Below are 13,035 nucleotides of genomic sequence, written 5' to 3'. Positions count from 1 at the left end.
AACACCCACCAGTACCAACAATCAATACGAAACTAACGATTTTAAATTGGCTCACCACTTTAGTAGCCTATTGGTCCCAAGCAAACGATTAACGTACCCTATTCTAGTTGAAATTCTATTACTACACTATGTTTGTTTTGATTCGCTATGAAAGTTTGACAGATAACATCAGGGGTGTGTGGATTCATGCAGAACATGCAGGGGTGAGTGAAATAGCTTGGGACTGCTTGGGACCGTTGTTCTGGTACTGAGTGAGCCAAAAATAATAATGATTTTCTTCGGGACCCAGTGGTCTTAGAGTTACCTCTATGCCAGTACCATAGAGGTAACTCTAAGACCAGAAGGTCCCGAAGAAACGAGCTCAACTTTTTGGCTCAGCTCTGGTACTATCTTCGGTCCCAAGCTAATCGATGCACCCCTCGAAACATGAGAAAATCCACGAACCCCTCATTTTATCTGTCAAACTTTGATAGCGAATCAAAACAAACAAAGTGCAGTACTGGAAGTTATACTAGAATGGGGTACGTTAATCGATTTGCTTGGCACCAATAGGCTAGTCAAGTAGTGAACCAATTTAAAATCGTTAGTTTCATATTGTTTGTTGCTGCTACTGTACATTATGTTTAAGCTCCAACCATGTAGCATTTTTTTTATTGCGTTTATTTATAAGGCTCCCTCGCCTATTAGGCATTGCTTGGGTCGATGGTCATTATTTACAATTAGATCCCTTCCCGCTTTTATTTTTCAAATAAAACGTATTATCCCCTATTTTTTTTTTTAATTAATTACTTTATTTGTACAGGCTCAATCGAATAAACTTTACAGAGCCGAGTTATCATTTTCGTTATACATTATTGATGTCTTATATTTAAAGTTAAAGGAGCTGGACCGGATACTCGCGGTTGTCTCGAGGTTAGTGGAGATTTACAATTTTTTTGGATGGGAAAAGGGAGAAGGAGGTTTGAAATGTGGTTTACGATACAAACGTTTTATTAAAGGGTGTCCACGATGAAATTGCCACACACAAAATTGATTCTCAAAATTCGAGTTTTCATCCGATTGCCATCAAATTTTCAGGGATTGAGAAATAACTATTAAACTTCATTTTACCATTTTACTCGTATTTTATTTACAGTCCATACGCAAATGCCCGCACCTTGGCCTTAACCCCGGCCATAAGATTCTGCACAACCTGTGAATCAACCGTTTTTCTTCAGCTCCTCGACTGTCTTCACTACCTTAGGTCGTTTAAGAAGGTGCTGCTTCATAATCGCCCAGTACTTCTCGATGGGGCGGAGCTCCGGAGTGTTGGGAGGGTTGAACATTTTCGGCACGAAATTGACCTTATTGTCCGCATACCACTTCAGCACGTCCTTGGAGTAGTGGCATGAGGCCAAATCCGGCCAGAAGATTGTTGGGACGTTGTGGGCCTTCAGGAGAGGAAGCAGCCGCTTCTGGAGGCACTCTTTTATGTACACCTGTCCGTTCAACGTGTCCTGGGTCACGAAAGGTGCACTCCGCTTCCCGCACGTGCAGATGGCTTGCCAAACCAGGAATTTCTTCGCAAATTTGGACATCTTCTGAGTGCGGACATCCTCCGGAACGCTAAACTTATCCTTGGCCGTGAAAAACAGGTTGCCGGGGATCTGTTTGAAGTCGGCCTTCACATATGTTTCGTCGTCCATGATGCAGCATTCAACTTTCGTCAGCATGTTGAGGTACAACTTCCTGGCACGGGTTTTGGCGGACTTGTTCTGCTTCTCGTCGCGATTAGGGGCTTTTTGTACCTTGAACGTTCGAAGCCCAGCCTTAGTTTTGGCCTTCTGGAAAAAACTTCGGCTTAGGTGCAGCTTCTTAGCCATATCCCTAACGGAGGCGTTCGGATTTCGGTTGAAGGCCCCAACTACGCGGTTGTGATTTTTGGTGTTGTACGGAATACTTTTTCCTTCACTTCTGGGCTTCCGATCGGTGGCCAACCGTTCGTCGAACCGCTTAATCACTCGCGACACCGTGGAATTCGCGATTCCCAACGTTTTAGCGATGGAACGATGCGAGAGATCCTTGTTCTCGTGATGAATGCGCAAGATTTTATCACGCACGAGCTGTTCTTTCGACTCCATTTCCGCGAGTTTTGATCACAGGACTTTAAAACTTGCAGGATGTAAATAATGCACTATGAACTAAATCCACCCAAATTTTCATTAAATTCTACCTAACGGTTGAAAAGTTAGAGCAATTTCATAGTGTGGCAATTTCATCGTGGACACCCTTTAATCCTAAAACATGAACTTATTTCTATTCATCTTGAAAACAATCATAAAAAATCCACATGTACAAAATACAAACTAAACACAAGGTTAATCAAACTTACAATCTAAGGTTAATATTCTTAAAGTAAACATATATGAGTTTCATAAACTCCAGATCACGTCTAGCCAAAATATCCCGAACTGGAACATTAGGTTGTCCACCTCGAGCCCGAAGGGAATCGTACAGCTCAGATCTGACTCCACGATGCTCAGCACAAATAATATGATCGGCGTCCTGGTAACCTTGTCCACATTCACAGAGATTGCTGTCTCCCAGCCCAACACGAAACAAGTGAGCGTTTAACGAATAGTGATTGGACATGAGGCGAGACATCATACGAATGAAGTCTCGACCCACATCCAACCCCTTGAACCAAGGACTCTTCGACACCTTAGGGATGATCGAATATAGGCATCGTCCCAAACTCCCTTCACTCCACTTATTCTGCCAGCTGACGAGTGACTGTTGACGATAAATGAAGAAAAATTAATCGTAGGCGATTTGTCGATCGTAAATATCGCCTTCTATAGCGCCCACCTTAGCAAGTGAGTCCGCCATCTCATTTCCTGGAATCGAGCAATGAGATGGGACCCATGCAAAGGTGATGACAAAAGATCTTAAAGATAAAGCACTTAAAAGCTCTCGTATTTTCATGAGAAAATACGAGGAGTGCTTTACCGGCCTCATGGAGCGAATAGCCTCGACAGAACTGAGACTATCCGTAAAAATAAAATAATGATCTGGTGCTTCTTGATTCCAAATTCGTCCTACGAGTTTCAATTCCGTGAAACATTCAGAGAAACATTAGCCAACAGCCGTGATGAGCTCGGAGAAGCTTTAAAATCAGAGGAAACCGTGATCTTCCGTCGGATAACTAAATGGCGTAAGGCAATCGTGAGTTAGTACAATAAATATTATTTGTTTGAAATTATTTTTTTTTGTGAATTCTACACAGTTCCTGCTGCACGTGCAGGAGGAGAACGTGTAGGAGGAATACTTGCAGGAGGATGACGTGCAGGAGGAGGACGCGCAGGAACAGGACGTAGAGACTAAAGGCGGCGATGTATACGCTAGACCCTCCGAGGCACCTTCGACCTCGCCTTCGACAGACATCGGAGGACTCAAACCAAAAACGCCTTCACGCGGGAATGTACAATCCACTGACGTCAGTGACGGTGTAAAATCTTCAGGAAAATAAATAATTTACCAGAGTCTGCATTGTTATTATTTTATTTATATTTTTAGCACATAAAATATATGAAATTGACATATAAACGTTATTATTTGTACCATGACTTTCATTTGAATTATTTTTTTTCCTTTGGTTTGTTTTTTCCGTCGATCTTGTTTTCCGTGCTGAGCACCAATGCTACCGACGTGCCAGGAAGGCAGCTCCCACACCTGGACCCTACCTATCGACCCATCAATTCATGAACCGGGGACCAACGGCTTTACTTCCCATCCGAAGGAAGGCGTGATCAGAGATGTTATGCCTCAGAACCCCCCCAGGCCTGCTGGCGTGAGAGGTAATCACGCTTACCACTACACCACCGGCGCCGTTTTCATTTGAATTAGACACATAATCTTTATGTTCTACCGAGAAATAAATGTTATAAACCTCACACATAAATTCTATTTACCAATGCAAATTAAATTCATTTCTTATATGCCCTTGAATTTATTGGTGGGAAAGCAAATAATTTTTATGTTCTTCAAACATATTTTTTATTTGTGAAGTCTAATTGCAAAAAACTATGTTGTTTCACACATAAAAGGTATATGGAAATTCACCTCGGTGTAGCGCGAGGCAACTTCATTGTCTATCATCTCAAAAAAAAAACACAATTTCGGACGTTATGAAACTGTATGCATCTCACGTCCGAATATTGTTCTCGAAGAATTTTTGCACTTTTCCCGCATTGGGACGAACTGGAAGGACACTGAAGTCAACAACAAGTGTGTTTTTACAAACTACACTCATTTTCGATACAATATGTCACCAAGTTAAGCCGAGCAAAAACAGCACACGTCAGATGAATACGAGTAATGATTTGTCCTTGAACCATGTAGCATTACATGCAGCAAATTTAATGACCTTAAACCATTGTTATTTTTCCGCAATGGTTAATTAAAAATTAATTGTCCATTGTTCATTAATTTCATTTCATTTTTCATCATTTCAATAATTGTCGACGACACAGTTTTGCATGTGCATCTCTAGATATTTTGTATATGAGAGAGAATCTCTCCCGCCTGGCCGCTCTTTATCCCTATCAGGGGCCTGGCAACCCTATATCAATCCTATGCGTTTGACAGTAGACAACATCACGGGCCTTATTTAAATACGGCCCGCCTGACGTATACATGGCGGAAAGGGACGGAAAATCTTATTATAAGCAGGAAGACAAGAGCAGATGATAGCATCAAAAACATGGCCGCCAGCCAGGCTCCTGGTTGGAATAAACCGTCGCGGAAGACACTATGTTAGTTCCGTCCTTTACCGTAATAAATGCAATTTGGTGGTCGCGTCATAAAGTGTATTTTTGTTGTGTAAAATCGTACTTTTTCTCGTGTGTCCGAAAGTTTTCCTGCGACGGGCGCGAACACCCATTGATGAGCATAATTTGCGTGAATCATGTTTTACTAGAACAACAAACGAAGTGACAGACGACTAACTGGCGAAGAAACCCATTAAAATAATGTGGTTTACTGTAATAGAATTTTCTTGGAAGCTTGTGCCATCATCCACCAGATGGGTTAGTTTTTTTGTTTTGATTTGGACAAAGTTGATTTTGTGTACAATGATTCTTTGACAGTGTGCAAAGAGTGTATCATTTTGTCATTTTTTTATGCATTTCAGTTTTGAGTAGAGTGAAAGAGATAGAACCAAAACATTCTAATACATTTGGTGAAAATGCTAGTTCAATCCAGTAGTAGCATAGAGGTAACTCTAAGACCACTGGGTCCCGAAGAAAATCATTATTATTTTTGGCTCACTCAGTACCAGAACAACGGTCCCAAGCAGTCCCAAGCTATTTCACTCACCCCTGCATGTTCTGCATGAATCCACACACCCCTGATGTTATCTGTCAAACTTTCATAGCGAATCAAAACAAACATAGTGTAGTAATAGAATTTCAACTAGAATAGGGTACGTTAATCGTTTGCTTGGGACCAATAGGCTACTAAAGTGGTGAGCCAATTTAAAATCGTTAGTTTCGTATTGATTGTTGGTAGTGGTGTTGCCATGTGGTACACTGAAAAATTGAAATAGCAGGTTAGTCACCAAAGTTTTCGAGCCGCTCCGTCTGTCACTTCGTTTGTGCTAGAACGTTATTTAAAAAACTTTCTCTATTTTACGCAGCGTGGCAAGGCGGGACACATACCAAACTTAATCGTAGGCGAGACGGATGTGCTATCGAATTAGCACCAGAGCACCAGAGAAGTTCTGATTTACAATAGAAAAGGGCCCGTTCTAAAGACCTTTCCTCACAAAGCGAAGGCCACGCACGCAAACCAATGCAAAGAATGCACGCATATTCAACGTTGTTTCTGTGATATACAAACATGTATACAAACAAACAAATCGTATATAATACACAAAATTGGTAATACGTACAAAAATAGAGGCCATATTCGTGCAAATATTATTTTTTTTACGGTTTGATCTCATTTTTATTTTGCAGCGTTTGGCGGGGCAATGGGAGCGCAAGTCAATCCAAAGCCGAGGATAAAAGAAGAGGATATCAGCTGAATAGTCTATGCGGACCACTTGAACGCCATGGGAAAAAGGAAGGGAGAGGTCGGTTATTGAAAGGTTTTGAGGAAATGACACATAGTACTAGATTTGTGCTGCAAAATTTAAAGAAACCTAAAATCCATCTCCCACCGACTCATCCTTTCACATATATACCACATTGATATTTTAAAGCAATCATCAAAATAAACAGACAATATATGAAAAGGCTAGTTGCCAGTTGCTTTAAAGGCTAGTTGCCTCCCTAAGCGAACCCCCCGCATCATAACTCTTTTGTTAATCTACTAAATGTTATTAGGCTGTCTTAATGTTCTTATTTAAGTTCGTTTGATGATTATGATATTTCATTAGCCTAATTTAATAAATAATACAATCTCTAATCTACCTAATCAATTATAACCCATGCTTTATTAAGTACCTGCACCTGCACCTGCTATGTCGTCCCACAAAATTACGGATGGATATGTCATAATAGAAGCACGCCACAGTGAAAATCCAGGACCGTAGTTCAAACACTTATCCCAAACCAAAATGAAGCACGTATAAGATTAGTTACAATACCATGTACAAAAATGGGTTTTAACATTGTTCCCTGAGTAATACCTCAATGAAAACAACAATGAAAGCTTGTCACGCAAGTAGAAGGAGCACTGTTGGACACTTTCTGAAATATTTCAAAAGTATAATTCCCTTGCAAACCCACAAACCCACTGGTGGCAAAACCCGCCAGTATCGCACAAAACGTCAGTGCCTATACGTAAGCGTACTACCAACAATCAATACGAAACTAACGATTTTAAATTGGCTCACTACATACTTGACTAGCCTATTGGTCCCAAGCAAATGATTAACGTATTCCATTCTAGTCAAAATTCTAGTACTACACAATGTTTGTTTTGATTCGCTATGAAATTTTGACAGATAAAATGAGGAGTTATTGGATTTTCATATGTTTCGAGGGGTGAATCGATTAGCTTGGGACCGAAGATAGTACCAGAGCTGAGCCAAAAAGTTGAGCACGTTTCTTCGGGACCTTCTGGTCTTAGAGTTACCTCTATGGTACTACGACGCGGCTCTCAAACAAAGGAGTAACAAGTGTGATACTATCACTGCTGGACTAGATCTTTGGTTTCTAATGCAGTGGTGCATCAGAGAGGGGAAGCTTAGTAATCCCCATCGCCTGCCCATGGCGCCATTCTATCGCGGCATGAGCCAGTAACGCCGGCCATAAACCTACCGTCTCCAACACTCCACTATAAAGCATTCAATTAAGCCCGCCCACCAACAGCAAGAAGCAAAAACTAGTCATGGGGAGGGGATCCTGTTTAAAATATTTATCATTGAATATATAATAATAATATAATAGGACCTGGGATTTATTCAAACTCAAACTTCACGGTGGTGCCTTATACACAAAATAAGCCTCTACTACCGATGATCTTTTAAACCTGGAGACAAAAAAGCTACGAAAAAGCACACATGCCTTCATTAAATTCTACTTTTACGCGACGTTCGTTGTTTAGATTTGCTCCTTACGTAAGGCCGCGGCCAGATTAGATGCGACACGCGACGCGACGCGATGCGACTCACGCAAGAAATAATAATAAATAATAAGATTCTCTTGAATTGGTCGCGTCGCGTCCACTCCGGCCGCGACCTAAAACGGGAACAGAATCCATAAAACATTCACATTTTGAGCTACCGTGCGCCTTCACGCTTGACGATTTTACCAGTGTACAAATATTGCAAATCTTTTAAGCTATCTCGACCGAACTCTATTGCGTTTTAAACCGACTGTTTTCTCTTTCATATTTTGTCGTCAAAAATACCAAACCTAAAAATCAAACACGACCCGCCGTGACTACCGTCAGTCTTCAACCACGGCCCTCATGATAATGTTAAGGACACACCTAATAACACAACAAAAACTAATCGGTCAAGTGCCAAGCTTGCATGTTCGATCGCGACATTTATTTTCTTAACGAATCATGCTTCAACTTGAAAAAAAAATCATAATGGATTATTCGTAGACACCTAACCGTAAAAACCCCGAGAAACATGCTTCATGCGATCGAGGTCATCCCTCTGACAAATGGGAACGATGAAAATAAAGCTCGATTGCTCTCCCGAAGGGACGCATCCGCTCCCGCAAACAAATCAGATAGGGGCCATTTTCTCCTACCTGATAGCGGTGAAAGCACGCGCGGGCGAGCCACCAAACCGACCATCAAACGCACTACCCACAAAAGCAGACACGTCAATCAACGACCCTCGCGAATCAAAGCCCATCTTCAAAAACTAACAACACAAACAGGTAGAGACATGATTCCTCTATCATTTGGTATAGTCTGTTTGCGAGACTGAGCTCCTAGCCGCGAGCAATCGGCGACCAACGCGTCTGCCCGCAAAAGCAACAACACCCAAATCTCAAAGCTCTTCTAAAAACTCGACTATTAGTACAAGACACTGAAGAAGTCTGCACATTGTAGACAAAATACGCGTATCTGTCAAGGATAAGCAAATAATAAATACTAATCTTTCTCTATCTCTCTCTCTCTCTATATATCATATTTTGTTTTAAATTAAATTTTCAGGAACATCAAAATAATATCAACATATGAACTCAACCTCTATGAAAAACAAAATATCAAAATATGTTATCAATATAATTCACAAACATAATCTGATATCATTTTGATATCCGATTTTTCTCGGGATAGTTTTCAGGAAATTTTGGATTTTCCCTTTCGTAAATTCGCAAAGGCAGTCCTAGCAACAATCAATACGAAACTAACGATTTTAAATTGGCTCACCACTTTAGTAGCCTATTGGTCCCAAGCAAACGATTAACGTACCCTATTCTAGTCGAAATTCTAGTACTACGCAATGTTTGTTTTGATTCGCTATGAAAGTTTGACAGATAAAATGAGGGGTTATTGGTTTTTCTTATGTTTCGAGGGGTGATTCGACAAGCTTGGGACCGAAGATAGTACCAGAGGTGAGCCAAAAAGTTGAGCACGTTTCTTCGGGACCTACTTGTCTTAGAGTTACCTCTATGGTCCTAGGGCGCTAAACGCTGAACGCCGCGCCGAGTGAAAAATTCAACGTAAATAATATTAGAGCAGGTGTACCCGTCATGGCTATACGTGTGGAAGTGTGATATATAAGTGAACGTACTCAAGTGGAGATGGAAGTCGAACTAAACTTTATTCTTACTTCTGTCCTTACGAAACCGTAACATTCTCACATTCTAATGAACCTATTCCTTTCTTACGTTCCCGTCTTTTCGTGGGAACGTGATAATCATCCTTTTCCTTCTAGGAATAGGCATATATCTATAATATTTCCTGCTAGTTTTGACCAATGTCTCGAAATAAATTCCAGAATTAAAACTTTTAGACTTTGACTGTTCAGTACTTCCTCTAATTCTGGCGTTTGCTGATGACTTATTGATCATTGCTAGGAGCATGAGAGAGATGGAGAAAGTAGTGAAAATCCTCACACATGAGTTGGAGAAAGTAGGCTTAAGTATAAATTATGATAAAAGCCAGATTATGTTTAGATATCCCAACAATAAAGCAAAACAACCAGAAGAGATTAATTTAAATGGAAAAATATTTAAGGTTAGTGATCGCATTAAATACTTGGGATACTACTAACAGCAGCACTGAATAGAAAATTAACCAACAGAGAAAGGTGTAGGAATTCTTTGAAAACTAGCAGAATGATAGTAGATTTTTGTAAACAGTTTCATCCAAGTTGGGAATTAGGTAAGACTTTATAGCTATATATAAAACAGTATTAGCTCCATCACTTATCTATGGCACTAAAGTAGCCGTTCTTACGAAAAAGAGCAGGATTTCTATAGCTAATTATGAAAAGCTAATTTTACGTAATATATACAGTCAATGTAAGCGAAATGGAAAATCGAAATTTAACGCTAAGAAATTGGTCGACGGTAAAACAATCAACAGAAGAGTTAGAGTAGGTAGGATCAGTTATTACGGTCACATTTTGAGGAGAGAACATAAGCATCCCATCAGACTAGCATTCAATATGAATTTCAAAAGGAAAAAGAAAGGACGTCCTAGCTTAACTTGGAAAAATTCTCTAGATCAGGACTTTAGTAGATATTCATGTTTAAATCTTAATGAATGGGTACTATTGGCGCAAGACAGGGAAAAAATAAAAGTTCAAGCTGAAGCGATTTATAAAGAAGAGAATAGTGAAATTTCAGATGAAAATATAGACACTGGAAAAGAAAAAAAAGTAATTACTCAAGGATGCAGTGGGGATCACTTATCGGTTTTCAATACATTGTGCAATAAGCTTCATCTTCAAAAATTAAAAAAAGAAGGTAATAAAAACTTGAGGAACTGTCGCAAGGGATAGTAATGCAGATTTTTCTACATTTTTTGTTTTAAATCTGCGTTGCAGTATTTATCAAAAAGTTTGTCTGAGAGGGCATTTCAAAAATGATTCCATATATGTAACAAATATACAAGAAAAAAAATAAATAAAATAAAATAAATTAAACATGGTTATCAGACAGGTAAGTTACTTCATGATCAAGGGTAAGTCTCCTTATATACTTTTCCAAAATTATAACATTTGCATAAATGAATCAATAAATGCTGGGAAGGGAAGGGACCACCAGGGCACCCAATTGTAACGAAATGGATGGGGAGAGTGGGAATGCCAACTCCCTGTCGTTAACATTTCGTGAATAAAGGGCGGGCTCTTCTCCCCACTCATTGGGGTATCCTCGTGTTGGATGGCGAGTTGAACAACGAGGACAACCCACAGCTACTGACAGACGTCTTGCTACAATGAGTGGTAGTTCCATATCATCCATCATCATATTTCCTGCTTTTATTAGTTTGGGCGATCCGTTTTTATATCCCCGCATTTCATGGAACAGCGCTCGTTAATAAAAAGGATGGACAATAAATGCGCTTGGAAAGTAAAATAGATAAAGATGACGCAGATGCATATGCAGCTGCGTCCGTTTTGGGATAAAATAAATTAGAAGAATTTATTACACGGAATTCAGGAATGCGGCCCGTATCGCCGGATTGTTCTTTTATGACTATTATTTTCTAGGCAGGTTTTTTTTTTAAAGCTTTATTAAAGAGATTTTTAGCCTTAGGCTAGTTCATCTCTCTCAAGAAATGTTGCAAACAAAGGTGGAAAGTTGCATACAATATATGGAATATTGCATGACATGTCTCATAAATTTACACGATTTATAATGTAAATTTGTATGATTTATGACGCTCCATTTATGTGCATCATAGTAACGGAAATTTACACTACTTTTTTTTAGCTGTGTGGGCTTGCGCATACCACATACGTTTTGGTGGGATTCTCATAATTGGAACACACCATAATAGGAACGTAAACACTTAATCTAGCTCGGTAAAATCTCCAACAGCCGATTACCTCGGCATTTACTTTTGCTGATATATCTGCAAAATATCTATTTTTTAGCTGATATCTCAGCAAAATCGCTGAGTCTCGGAAATTGTTTGACTGAATATCAGCAAAATAAATTGCAGAACTACTCGGGTGTTGGAATCTCGGCGAAAAAATGTAAGTGTGTATGGCCATGACTGGTGCATCTACAATAAATCCTTTGTACTTTTAGCTCAGCTCGGCATCAATTCTGAGGCTCTTGCTCTCGCTGACGCTATCTGACTTCCAAGATATTGCGAACTTTCTCCGCAGGCTTAATTCGTGTCTGGTGGCCTCACAACTTGATCTCGAAAGCTGAGCTTCATCGTAAATGTCGCAGAACCTGATATGAAGGTGGGTCGACCGGTGGACAGAGATTAAAGCAAAAGTGAGCAGCCGACCACTGGACACTGGAGAAGTTTGCAAGTAAGTTGTAAACGAAATACGTATTTGTTATAGCTTTTTGTTAAGTGATAGTGAAAATAAATAGTGGAAGTAAATTAGATAAAGTGAAAGTGATACAATAGTAGTAGAATTAAACATCGTAATAAGGTATATATAGCCCCGTAACGTGGGTAGATCACCTTTTCGTGGTACGCTACGGGGTGTAAGATCTACCACCGATTCCTAGTCCTGACTACTTCACAATAGGGGAACAGGATTTTTCAGTAATCTAAGGAACACATCTTAGTCCTTGTTACTTTTTATGCCTTGCTGATAGTGACAAGACTCGGCTTTGTCTACCGAGGATGATCTTGAAACAAGGAAAAAATGAGTTAGTTGTCTTCATCTATGTGATTCCTAATCTTCTATTCGTTGTTCCCTGGTTTGAAGTGGTTAAGACTAGGGTTCTGATGCATGGTCATTATCGGTGTCATACCTTAATTTTGTTGCTAAGGAATCCAATTTTGACTGACAAAAAAGCATTCAAGTTGTGGCTACCGAAGCTGCTTGCATATCAATGGTACACTGCTTGAGAAGCTTTTCGGAAACTCAACCGGAACTTTGTTTGTCACTTGCTGGCTCCAGAATTCTGCACGGACAGTATCGTTTCGTTGCTCTTCATCGATGTGGTTCACGCTTATGTTGAAGAAGTAACTCAACCGCATCCTACACATCTTCAAAGCTGACAATAGTTTGTTGGTAACACCCTTAGCTATCATTTGGAGGGTGAGCCCCCAGATTTCCAGACATAGTGCAATTTTGGGACACCCTACTGCTCAACATCTAAATTCTGGGGTATAGTACAAAACAAAACAAAATTCTGAAAACCTCTCAACGGAATCCACTAAGTAAGTCAGTAAGTTGACTAGTTACCATTTTACTTCTCGGGGCCCAAACCTTTGTTTGCAATGAAGGCTTCTTTTTTAAAATCAATTTTTGAAACAGTGGCGCCGGTGGTGTAGTGGTAAGCGTGATTCTCACCCCAGCAGGCCTTGGTTCAATCCCAGTTGGCGCCGCCGGGATGTTCTGAGACATAACAGCTCTGATCACGCCTTGTGATCATTGTGATT

Source organism: Ochlerotatus camptorhynchus, unplaced genomic scaffold (genome assembly GCF_037179485.1).
Source record: "Ochlerotatus camptorhynchus isolate MF236.1 unplaced genomic scaffold, CSIRO-AGI_Acam_v1.1 ptg000070l, whole genome shotgun sequence".
NCBI classification, from domain to species: domain Eukaryota; kingdom Metazoa; phylum Arthropoda; class Insecta; order Diptera; family Culicidae; genus Ochlerotatus; species Ochlerotatus camptorhynchus.
This window is presented reverse-complemented; position numbering follows the sequence as displayed.